Here is a 13,099-nt window from a genome sequence, read left to right as displayed (position 1 = left end):
TCTCACTCAATATGTTCCAAGGCTAAATACATCTTTCTCACAAATATTGCTAGCTCCAAGTAAATTCACTCATCCATTTATTTATTCAACATTATTTATTAAGCTCCTACTTTGTGCTAGGAGCTAGTGATGCAATGATGAGCAAAGAGACAGACAATATTGATCTTATGAAACTTACATTCTGCTAGAGGCAGGAGGTTGAGCAGAGAAGAGAGGTGTAAAGATACTAAACAATTATCTGCAAGATTACATCATCAAAACTGTGGTAACTGCTACAAAGATGAAATACAAGAAATAGAGAGAGTTATGCATTTTTGGCAAAAATACCTCAGAAGTGATGGTGTGTCCTTCTCAGTGCATCGGTGATGTTTTCTTTGAACACTTGTTTAAGTGATGTCTGCCAGTTTTCTCCCCTGTAAAGATACTACGTTTTCCTTTGTAATTACAAAGTATCTTGTAGGGAGTTACTTTGAGAATATGCAAACATACTTTCACCCACTAATTTTAGCATCCAAAGATGCTTCTTGCCTGAAACGATTATTACTGTGGCGTTTGAAAACGGTGAATTTTCTATTTCCATCCTTCCTTCTACATTTATTAGTTTAGTTGAAGTTTTTGGTTGAAGGTTGTTTAATTTTTATACAATGTTAAAATTTTAGGCTGCCAAATGGATATATCTTTTATGGTGTCTGGGTTTTTCATAATTCTTTAAAAGGTCTTCAAACTAAATGATGATAAAATTTTTAAGTATGTCCACCAGTCCTTTCTTACAGTAACTTTATGGTTAGATATTTTGGGATAAATATCTTTGATCTGTGTGGAATTTATTTGTATGTAAGGAGTGAGACAAGGATACAGTTTCTTTTTACCTCTAGGCAAATGGCCCTGAGTCTCCTCAATTATGCTTAGCTTCTTATTTAATTCTCAACTCTATTTAATAAGGTGATCTGCCCAATGAGGCACTCAGTACATATTTATTAAATTGAAATAATCTCTGTCAATTATACCTCAATGAAGCTGAAAAAAAGAAGTTTCACAGTGATGGATAAAGTTAAAGAGAGAAAGAGAAGAGGAATTGGCAACCCAGAGACAAGGCAAGTATGCAAGTCCAGGTCTGGACTGAGAGCAGTAAAAAGAATGGAGAAGGAAAAATAGTTGTTGGGGAGATTCTGAGGAACAAACATAGAATTTGGAAGTTAAGTGGACATGTTGGGATATAGGAGCATAAGTAGGCAAATATATGGTAAATGTTGGTATCTAAGCGAATTGGAGATGGTAAATGCTTCTGATGTCAAAAGAGAAAACTTGTCCTCCATTTCAATGAATGGTCCCAACATCCAATCAACTACACAAAACCTGGCAAATCTTGGAAACAGCCACCCTGCATCTACTCCCCCTCAACTCCACGTCCAATCTATCACTTACATTTGTGGATTCACCCTCCAAAATATCTCTCAAATCTGCATTTTCTCACCATCTTTCCTCACAGCACTCTACTCTATGCCACTCTTTTCTCTGTCTGCAGTGCTAGAATAGCCTTCTAATCGGTCTATTTGTTTCCATCATGCTCCCCTTTGATTAATTCTATATACAACAGGTATGTCATTCAGATATTGTCATTCCTTCACTTAAAACCCTTTAATAGCTTTCCATCACTATTAATATCACATACCCTTAATGGGTCTCACAGAGCTGGGTGTGACCCAGCTGCCAACTCACGAGCCTTCTTTTGCACCCTCTCCTCCACACACTGGCATCTTTCAGTTGCTGAGATGCACTATGCAAGGTCTATGCAAATGTACCCCACCCTCATTTCACAATTCTACTCTCTCTGCATCATTCCAGTGTTCGTTTAAGCTTTTCTTCCTCAGGCAAGATATTTTTGACCACTTCCAGACTAAGTCACACTCTTGACTATACACTCATGAAGAAACATCAGACAAACCCAAACTGAGGGATTTTCTTCAAAAAACTGGCCAGTGCTCTTAAAAAAAGTCACAATAATGAAAGACAGAGGAAGACTGAGAAATTGTTTCAGATTAAGAGACTAAGGAGACATGACAACTAGATGCAATGTGAGATCCAGGATGGGATCCTGGACCAGAAGAAGGATGCCAGTAAAATGTGATTAAAATCTGTAGATTAAACAATAGTACTATAACAATGTTAATTTCTTGATTTTGATTACTACTATGATTATGTGAGGTGTTAATATTTGGGGAAAATGGGTAAAGGATATATTAGAAATTTTGCATACTTTTTTTGCAATTTTTTGGAAGTCTGAAATTATTTTAAAATAAGATATTTTTTAAAATTTTCAATAAGTACCTTAAAAATCCCTTGAACAAGTAAAAGGACAACAAAATGACAAAAACAGTTTGCATCACTTGCGACAGCTATAATATGTATTATCTCTACACTATAGGGAGCATGTGCAGAACAGAAAGAGATAAAGAGTTGAATAAAAATGGGCAAATGGAATGAACAAGTCAGAAGAGAAATATAAATGGCTAGTACGATGTGAAAAATGTTTACTCTCATTAGTAATTAAGAAACTATGAATTTGAACAGGGTATTTTCATTTGTTGGATTGATAAAATTTACATGATTGATCACACTCAGTATTGATGAGAATAGAAAGAAAAATTGGCAATTTTTTTAATAATATGCATTCCTGTTGACCAAGCAATTCCAAGATTTCCCCATAGTCTTTCCTGCCCAAATAATACACACACGCACTCACTGCAGTATGGTTTAAAAGTATTAAAGTTTTAGAAATAAAAATAAATAGCCATCAAGAGGGAGTTATTTAAAATAATCTCCTATACATAGAAAACCTGGAAGAATCCACCAGAAAACTATTTGAAATAATCAACAACTACAGTAAAGTTGCAGGGTACAAAATCAACGTACAAAAATCAGTTGTCAAAAATTTCTATACACTAATAACAAACTAGCAGAAAGAGAAGTCAAGAATACAATCCCATTTACAACCACAACAAAAAGAATAAAATATCTAGGAATAAATTTAATGAAGGATGTGAAAGACCTATACATTGAAAACTAAAAGACATTATTGAAACAAATCGAAGAAGACATAAAGAAATGGAAAGATATTCCAAGCACATGGATTGGAAGAATAAACATAGTTAAAATGTCCATATTACCTAAAGCAATCTACAGATTCAATGCAACCCAATCAGAATCCCAATGACATTCTTCACAGAAACAGAACAAAGAATCCCAAAATTTATATGGAATAACACAAGATGCCAAATAGCCAAAGCACTCCTGCGAAAAAAGAACAAAGCTGGAGGTATCACACTCCCTGAATTCAAAATATACTACAGAGCTATAATAATCAAAACAGCTTGGTACTGGCAGAAAAACAGACACACAGATCAATGGAACAGAATTGGAAGCCTAGAAATAAAACCACACATCTATGGACAGCTAATCTTTGATAAAGGAGCCAAGAACATACAATGGAGAAAGGAAAGTCTCTTCAATAAATGGTGTTGGGAAAACTGGACAGCCATATGCAAAAGAGTGAAAGTAGACCATTATCTTACACCATACACAAAAATTAACTCAAAATGGATTAAAGACTTCAATGTAAGACCTGAAACCATAAAACTCCTAGAAGAAAATATAGGCAGTACACTCTTTCACATGGGTCTTAGCAGTATTTTTTTTGAATACCATGTCACTCAGGCAAGGGAAACAAAAGAAAAAATAAACAAATGAGACTACATCAGACTAAAAAGCTGCTGCAAGGCAAAAGAAACCATCAACAAAATGAAAAGACAACCCACCAACTGGGAGAAAATATTTGGAAATCATATATCCGACAAGGGGTTAATTTCCAAAATATATAAAAAACTCACAGAACTCAACAGCAAAAAAAACAAAGAACCTGATCAAAAAAAGGGCAGAGGATATGAATAGATGTTTTTCCAAAGAAGATATACAGATGGCCAACAGGCACATGAAAAGATGTTCAACATCACTAATCATTAAGAAAATGCAAATAAAAACTACAAGGAGATATCACCTTACACTCATGAGAATGCCTATAAATAACAGGACAATAAATAACAAGTGTTGGAGAGGACATGGAGAAAAGAGAACTCCCATACACTGCTGGGGAAATACAAACTGGTGCAGACACTATGGGAAACAGTCTGGAGATTTCTCAAAAAATTAAAAATAGAAATACCATACATCCAGCAATCCACAATGGAATACTACACAGCCATAATAAAAGACAAAATTGTGCCATTTGCGACAAGCTGGATGGACCTTCAGGGTATTATGTTAAGCGAAATAAGCCAGACAGAGAAAGACAAACACTGTACAATTTCACTCATATGTAGAAGATAAACAAACACATGGATAAGGAGAACAGATGAGTGGTTACCAGAGGGAACGGGGGTGGAGGAGGCTGAAAGGGGTAAAGAGGCACATATGTATGTTGATGGATAAAAACTAGACTATTGGTGGTGAATACGATGCAGTCTATACAGAAACTGATATATAAGAATGTACACCTAAAGTTTACACAATGTTATAAGCCAATATGACCTCAATAAAAGAATTTTTTAAAAAATAAATAAATTGCAAAAAATATAAATAAAAATAAAATAAAACAATGAATCTCTATAGTGGATGAAGCCATTAGAAAGGACTTAACATTTATATGTACTGAACCAGGAAGTTGTTCAAGCTACAGTATTAAGTGGAAAAAAAAAAAAGTTGTAGAATAAAGTATGAAGTATGACTCCACCCTTGTAATACTAATACATATGCATTTAATGCATATTGGCATTTGCAAGAAAAACGTCTGAAAAACATACACTGAATTTTTCCCAGCTGTTCTCTCAAAGATGGAATCATGAAGGATTTCACATTCAATTCATTCATTTCTGTACAATTCGTTATAAGTATGTATCACTTCATAATCATATAAATTATGCTTTTTTTAAGCCTGTAAGTTTCGAGTAGGTAGCTCCAGATTTGAATCTTAGCCCTGATAGTTTCCAGATGTGTGAATTTTGATAAATTACTCTGAGTGTGTTTCTCTGGCCTAAAGTGAGAATAACTGCACTCTCCTTGCCTCACAATATTATTAAGGTAGTAGTAGTTGTCGTAGTTATTCAAGGGCCTTCTAAACCCAGAGGGGCTGGTCTGGCCTGATGGCTGAGCTGGGTGGCCTTAGTGTTACTATCATAACATGCAGTTTCTGGAAACAGCAATTTTCTGGCTATAGACCTTCAAGAACACAGGACCAGAGAACTCTGCTGCATAAACCCTTCAAAGTCAGTCCTACCAAATTCAAGGCCCCAAGTGCTCACTCTTGCTCCCTTCTGCCTTTATGGTGACAAACCAGTTGGCTTTGCCCACCTATTCCTTATTCCTCTGTTCTGGACCAGGTACTGTGTGTCCCTAGCTCAGGTGTAACACTTCTCTGCATCAGGCTAGTCCCCTGCTCAAAAATGCACACTGGTAACCTAGCACCTACCAGAAGAGGTCTAAACACCCCCACCAGCCCTTCAGTGCCAGAGATCTGACCACTTTTCCCTCCTCCTGCATTATGAGACTTTGTTTCCCACTGCTCCCCAATATGTTTTCCTCTACCTCCCTTTGATTAAACCCTCTCTGCCCTATCCCAACATCTGCCATTCAGAAAGATGTGCAACGTTCTCTCTAAAAATTCCCACCAACTCTGTGGTTTTCCGATTCTATCAGAAAACAAGTATCGATAAGAAAATGAAACACAGTACAGAATGCCATTATAAAAACTCCAAGGCAGCCTTAATGTATATGTTATTACACGAAAATGTCTATGGAAATCAGGAGGAAAAAATGCATAAAACTTAAAAATAGAAGCAAAAATCTGAATATAAAATTAGATTTAGCTCTTAAATAGGTTTTTCTCAGTGTGGTTTATTGACCACCTGCATCGGAATCCCCCGAGAAAGTTATTAAAATGAAGGCTCGAAGGCCCCACCCAAACCTGCTAAATAATAACAGATGGGGGTGGGATGGAGGACATTTTGGCTTTTTGAGACTAGTCTGAGAAGCACTGCCCTCATTACCTTTCTAAGTCTTTCAATAATATTATAATTGACAAAAGAAAAATAACCTTTATGCCATAAGAATATGATGGTCATTGACATTTCTTTTAAAGTCTATATTTTAATTTCTTGAATTTTTCATTAATTGGAAAAACAAAGTTCCATACCCACTAATAATTCCAAGTGATTTAGGTTGGCCTTTTGTTTTTTGTGGGTTTTTTTGCTTAAAGTACTATATTGATTTAATAAGCAGTTTCTCTGCCCCATTGAACAAAAACACGAAGCATATGAAGGGCTTATTCCAGGCCTCTCTTTCTAATCTCATTCCATCACCATGTCCATTTGTTCCTCCAGTTAAAGAAAACTTATCTTGTGGAACAGTTTATAAACCAACTTTCAAGGACAAAACAAGTTAGAAAAAGAACTAGCGTCATCCACCAGAAGACTGAAGCATGAACCCACAGGCATAAAGGCCTGTCTATACATCTTCTCAGTGGTTGAAATGCACATTTCCAGTGTTAAAAGACATGGTTCTAGCAACAAGATAAATAAAATCACGGAGTGCTTAGATGAGCTGAATTTCTGATTATAGTTTTCTTTCCACCTTTAATTAAAAGGTGCACAGTTGATTATTGCCCCAGCCATTCAAGTTTGAAACGTAACACTCTCAAAAGGGACCACACTGGAGTTTCTCTCTGAGCACTGGCGAGGGCAAAACAGCCAAGCAGTGTCCATCCAGAGTCAGAAAGTGTTACAAATGAGTCACCATTGGCCTCTTCTTTCCAAATTAACCCAGACAGTCATCAAGTCAAACAATCAAAATGAGTAACTCGTGATGGGTCCCTGAACCGTTCTCTCTTGTATGAGCTTGTGCTGAATCTTTGGTTCAGTTACTGAGGTACCACTGAAATAAAAGTATAGCAAAAGTTTAAAACACAAAACAAAACAGCAAATTCACCAAAACTCAAATTCTTTCATTCTTAATCAAATTTTAACTCACAAAATTTAAAAAGTTCCTTTAAAAGGAAATGAACTCTAGTTAAACAACAATGTGTAATTTACATGAAAGGGTAAATCAAAGGATGCAGACTATATTTTTAAAGATGAGATTTTAAAAATTTTCCTCAACTAAATAGTATCCATGAACTTTACACAAGACAGCTCTTGCCTCCTTAGAAAAAATAACACTGGTTACAGATTTCTGAAAATTATTTACGAGAACTATGACTTATAAGGACTAGTGTAATGTGAAAATATTGAAATCAGTGATGACATATTCCATCCTAAAGAAGTTCTGGAAGAATTAAGAATTTTTGATTTTTTCATGCTATAGCAGTCTTCCTACCTATAATTAAAATCTGACCTCTTATAATTAGACATAATTACTTCAACAAATCAAAAAAACAGCTAAAATTTACTCTTCCATTAGTCTATAAAATATTCTGAATAAAAATGGTTAGGAAATGTCCTCATAACTCCACCATGGCTCATGAATAGGAGATATATGAGACTCTGGTTGTGTGGAGAGAGATGAATGACACAGAAGATTTTCAGAATACTGATATCTACCCAATAATATAATGAGTACACATACTCATTTGTGACATCTCTCCTTATACCCAATGATTCTTTATATATAATGTAAATATCTCCCTAATATAATATATTGTACAGTGTATATTATATATAATGTATTCATTATATAATGTGTACGTTATATTATATAATATACATATACATTATAATGTATATAATGTATACAGATGTATATAATGTACACATTATATGATGTATATACTATGTACATTGTATAAAATGTATATAATATATATTATATAATTATATAATATTACATTACATATTACATATGTAATATATAACATATATACTATACATTTATTAGGGAGACATATCCTCTCCACCTCCAGTAAAGAATCACTGGGTATGAGGAGAGATGTCACAAATGAATATGTATTACATATGTTAACTGCTAGACAAAAACAAAAAATAACCAATTTTTAAAGCATATGTGAAAACACAAATTGGAACACTTCTTAATAAAGAACTTAATGAAAAACACCATTTATAAAATACAAAACATCAAGGAAATATAGCAAAAATTCTATACAACAATCTGGGTACTAATTCTATATTGGAGATGGCAAACTCTACAATAGAAATGACGGGAGCCCTGGATCTCCATGAGGACAAGCCCCTACTCTTCTTGCTCCAATGAGTATCCCTGGCACCTGGCACACAGTGTAGGAGACAGTGATACATACAAGTTAGGAAAGCAGGAGTCTGGGTTTGACCCACAGCTCTATCACTTACCAGCCTATGATGCTGAGCAATTTACCTAGCCTCTTTGTACCTCAATTTTTAAATCTGCAAAATGGTACCTATTGCATAAGGTTGTCTTATAAATTAATAATAACAATAACAACAACACATATAGCACTTAACTTTGTGCCAGACACTTCTAAGCACTTTTCATTTACACCTATTTATTTATTTGATCCTCCCTAAAACCTTATGAGATAGAAACTAACATCCCAATTGAAAGATGAGGAAACTGAGGCTCAGAGAAGTTAGTAACCTGTCCAAGGACACACAACTAGTAAATGACAAAAAGACTTCATGTTCCTAACCACTCCATCATCCTTGAGATAACACGTGATAAGGTTTAGTACAGTGCCTGGCATATAGCATGTGTTCAATAACTAATATTTATTAATAAGTATTTGTCAAATGTTTGCAAGATTCTGAGGTTACACAGGGCTCTGCAGGAAAGAATTCTGTGATCAACTGGTGATGTGTCCCATGGACGTGGAATGTGTGAGTGATCCCATTTGTGCCACGGGTTTATTATCCCTCTTAGACATAAAACAAAGACTCTTGACGTCTGACTGCCTGAAGTTTTCCCTCCTCCATCTCAGTGTGCCAGGATCTTATGTCAGGCTGTCATTAGCTGATACCAGGTTACCATCTTCATTCCTTCCTTCTACTAATCCACTCCCCACCCAACTCCCAAAAGATTCCTCCAAAAAGATGCTTTCATCACTTCCTCCTTTCAAGGAACCCATCTTGAATGGGCTACCTTATGGAATCAAAATTCCACCCCCCGCTTTCAAGGGCCTTAATAAGATATGGAAGGAACATGCCTTTAACTCTAGTTCAAGTGCATAAGTGCCTACTTATCAAATAAATACTTGATAAGAATGGCCATGGTTTATTATGCAGAAAATAGCAGTGTTTGTGTTACTTCAAAGCAGTAATAAGTAATTTTTTATTTTATATATTTATTTTGGACATAGCCCAACAGAAAAAAATTTTTAAATCTTTAAGGATCTCATTTGATTTTTATTCAGAATGAAACAAGCTTGATTGGAGGATATAAAGAATATCAAAGACAAAATGTACATTATTAATATGCATTATAATGTTAGTATCCAGACAAATTTCAGGCAGCTTTCTAACCTTTCGTCCTGAAATTAGATCATGAATCAGAGACTAAACTTCTAATGACTGGGGATGAAAAGTCAGAACTACTTAAAAAAAAAAAGGAAGGCATAACACCCTTCATATTCAAGATCATACAATGCACCCATTTCCAACGGTACCTTGAAAAGCTAACTACAGCAAATCAAAACATATAAATTACTGGTGCTTATATCAAGAGAATGCTTTTAATAAACACAGTTACTAAGTAACCACCAGTCTGAATTAATGTCTCTAAGCCAACCACATCAATGGACAAACATAAATGGATTTAATTTAAAATTTAGAAAGAAAATCACATAACATCTGCTTTGAAGACTTAGCAATTTGCCAAATGTTTAATTGGCTTTTCCCCTTAGCATGAGGAGATGCAGGATTGTACTAGAAGTTCACCTGATTTGCTTAGAAATGCAAATAATTTCTGACAAAAGGTACATCCAGATGTAGCTACATCCAGATTATTCCTTAGTTGAACATTCTGATGTCAACTCAGGATTTCTGAATGTACATTCACACATCCAACCGGACAATTCTCATGTTCAGAGAGCTGGATTAAGCAAGTCAACAGGTACCAATTCAGTGTTTTTTGTTAGTTTTTGTTTTGTTTTGGAGGGATTGTTATTGTTCCTTCAGTTGAAGAAGCTGGTCTTCTTAGTTGAATATATCAACTAGGCTTCAATTTGATGAAACGTTTGGTGGTTCATATAACATTATGGCTCAAAATAATCAATAGTAGAAGAGGTAATGTAGTTAGGTTGGGAAGATTAAGATATTCTAGAATTGTTATTCATTTAACAAATATTTATTGAGCAGCTGTGATCCATTAGCCCTAAGGGACAGGAAGCTTACTCTAATATTTCCAGGGCAGAACATGAGTCATTTCTCATTATTTCAACTGAAGTTACTTACAAATCTTTCACAGGGTCAAGAAAAAATGCCAGCCTTAGACAGAATCACAAATCCAGTGGTTTGAATCTGTCTAATTGGTAAATGTAGCCTCCAGGAAGGCACCTGGCATTTCCTGGGCAGTGTTTACATATTTCTTCTACCTCTCATTTTTTGAGCAAGAATTATCAGCCTTTTCTTCTCTGTAAAACACAACCTCACTCCCTCGATTGTAACTGTACGTAGGCTTGGAAAGAGTCCTTGAAGGAGGTATATGATCAAACCACATTTAGTAACTAGTCCTATGTGCTGAAAGTAAAAAAGAGGTAACTATTATTAATAATTCTTTATTTTTATCAGGACTTTTCAGGCGCCAACCCCAGAGACATTTCTCTCTCCAGGAGCAAATCTCTGTGGTGAGGACACCCTCGGGACAACGGTCCTCTCATTTCTCCCTCCAAGCTTCTCACTGGCAATGAGTCCTACGAAACAGGGCAAAAGTAGGCAAGCAATGCTCTGAAGACCACAATAGTCAAGGCCTCCTTTAAATGGTGCTTATTTTACAAAAGGGTATAAAAAAAACAAGTTTCTTCTTAAAACTCCCAAGAACCAGCTGATGCATAAATTACAGCTGAAGTATATTCAAAAGCAAATTCTCAAGTGGCAAACAATTTGCTGTATATATGCTTGAACAGAAAACAAGCAGCCAGTTCATCTTCCAGGGAGATTCCAACAACATTTCATGCCTTTGATGAAGATGCTGTAATGGAGCAAATGGTAAACAAGAGGAGCCTATTTCTCAGAGACATTAACTTGTATTAAAAAGAAACATAAATATTTATAGCGTAGCTACAAAATGCCTACATTACAGTCGCAGAGCATATTTTTGAAGTTCAATTTAGCATCCATCTCACAAACATAAGATTGCCAGTTGAAACAAGGTCTGGAAAAAAACAGAACATAGTGGCTTAATCTCTGTGTAAACCAACCATAGAAAACTACTCCCCAAAACTTGAAACAGGAAATCAAACATTCAGGTGTAATTTATCTACTGGAACAAATCTGCCATATTGACCTTGACAGGGCCTTGAGTCATGAGATCATAAATCAGCATCCTGGTGATATCCACTATAATTTTGGAAATGCCTTAAAACCTAGCACTTCATTTTATTCTCAGTGATTAGCAGGATGTTTGGAAAGCAGGGTGCTCACTGGAGCATACTTTGAAAGACATCTGTTTTACTTACTACCAAACACTTATTTCCAGAAAGCCATCCCCACCACCGGGCCACCCAAACACTTAAGATTTTTTCCAATCCTCTAGATCAGGTTCTGTTTCCTGAATTACTTATTACACATGTAATTTTTTTTTTTTTTAATTTCAGTAATTATAGCACTTTAGGCTCTTGGCTATGAGAAGTGTAGGTTGTTTTAGAAAGTTCTGGAAAATTATGTTTTGGTGACATTCCACTTTGTGAATTTCATTAAAGGCTTTTGGTTAAGGCTTAAATTATTCAAGCGAAGGAAAATGTCTTAGAGTCGCTCAAAAACGGCATAAAAGTAAACATCCCCTAGAAAGGCGTGCCACACACCCTGCAGGTGTAAAGCTCTGTTTTTCCAATCCTCGCCCCTTCCTTCCCAACACGACGCACTGTCAAAGACAGTGTAGTGGTCTCTCTCCATGCCAACACCGTCTCCAAGCCTGCATCCCAAGTCTGAACCAGAAATCCAAGCGTATAGGTCACTGCTAGAGTCTCTCCAGGCCACTAGGAGTCACAGCTTCCTGCCTTCCCCATCGATGTGAAACTAACCCCGGGGGCTGCTGGAGGGCACAGAGAAGCAGCGCAGGCCACGGGGGCCCATCGCAGGACTTGCAGGAAGGAAGTGGGCAGCCGGCAAAGAGCACTTTCTAACCGCGGAGCAAGCCCGGGACCGGACGTCGCCAGCGGAAGAGGGGTCGGCGGGCGCCAGGCCAGGGGGCACACGCTCCCGGCGTGCAGACTCGACTGTGCCGGTGCGCGCTCACACTCACGCACACACACGCGCGCGCCTACTCACCAGCAACCTCTGATGTCCGGAGCGGGCGTGGGACGGCGACTGCAGCGGCTGTCCCCGCGCCTGCCGTGTGGCCTTGGCATCCGTCTGGCCGCTGCAGCCTGGGCCGCGGTGGCTTTTACTAGAAGGCACCGCAGCCAGGTGATATGGCACCCAACCACGAGGCGCCCGCTCGCTTGCCTCGGCCGTGCCTCCTCTGCTTGCCCTCTGCAGACCGATGGTGCTTTGCTAGTTCCACTCGCTCGGGCTCCGTGCGTTGTTCTCCTCCTCCTCCTCTCCTTCGCTGCCCTGGCTCCCCGGCGCCGGGGGCGAACAGGTCCCCCGAAAACCCACGCGCAGGCCGGCTGATCCCAAGCCTGCAGCAGCCGTCCCCCTGCCGCCGCCGCAGAAACAGCAATTGTCGCTGCGATGGTCCCGGCCTCCCCTGCCCCGGCCCCTGGGTGCCGCCTCCGCCTCTGCCTCCGCCCCTCCTCCGCGGCGGCGGCCTCCTGCGTTCTGCAGAAAAAGCTCACAGGTGGAAACAGGTCACCGCGGCTGGCCTAGAGCGACAGTACAACGATTGAGTGCGACTTTCTCATCTGAAA

The 13,099-nt window shown here is 37.8% G+C and overlaps 1 protein-coding gene across 1 annotated transcript in view; it reads right to left on the bottom strand.

Moving 5' to 3' along the window:
- STAMBPL1 (STAM binding protein like 1) overlaps positions 1–12,596 on the bottom strand; it is a 50,312-nt gene extending 37,716 nt beyond the window's left edge. The window contains exon 1 of the mRNA XM_058543478.1: positions 12,519–12,596. The gene's annotated coding sequence lies outside the window, so the exon portion shown is untranslated. The remainder of the gene's footprint in view (positions 1–12,518) is intronic.
- Between the last annotated feature and the right edge of the window lie 503 nt (positions 12,597–13,099).

This window comes from Diceros bicornis, chromosome 6 (genome assembly GCF_020826845.1).
Source record: "Diceros bicornis minor isolate mBicDic1 chromosome 6, mDicBic1.mat.cur, whole genome shotgun sequence".
NCBI lineage: Eukaryota > Metazoa > Chordata > Mammalia > Perissodactyla > Rhinocerotidae > Diceros > Diceros bicornis.
This window is presented reverse-complemented; position numbering and strand designations above follow the sequence as displayed.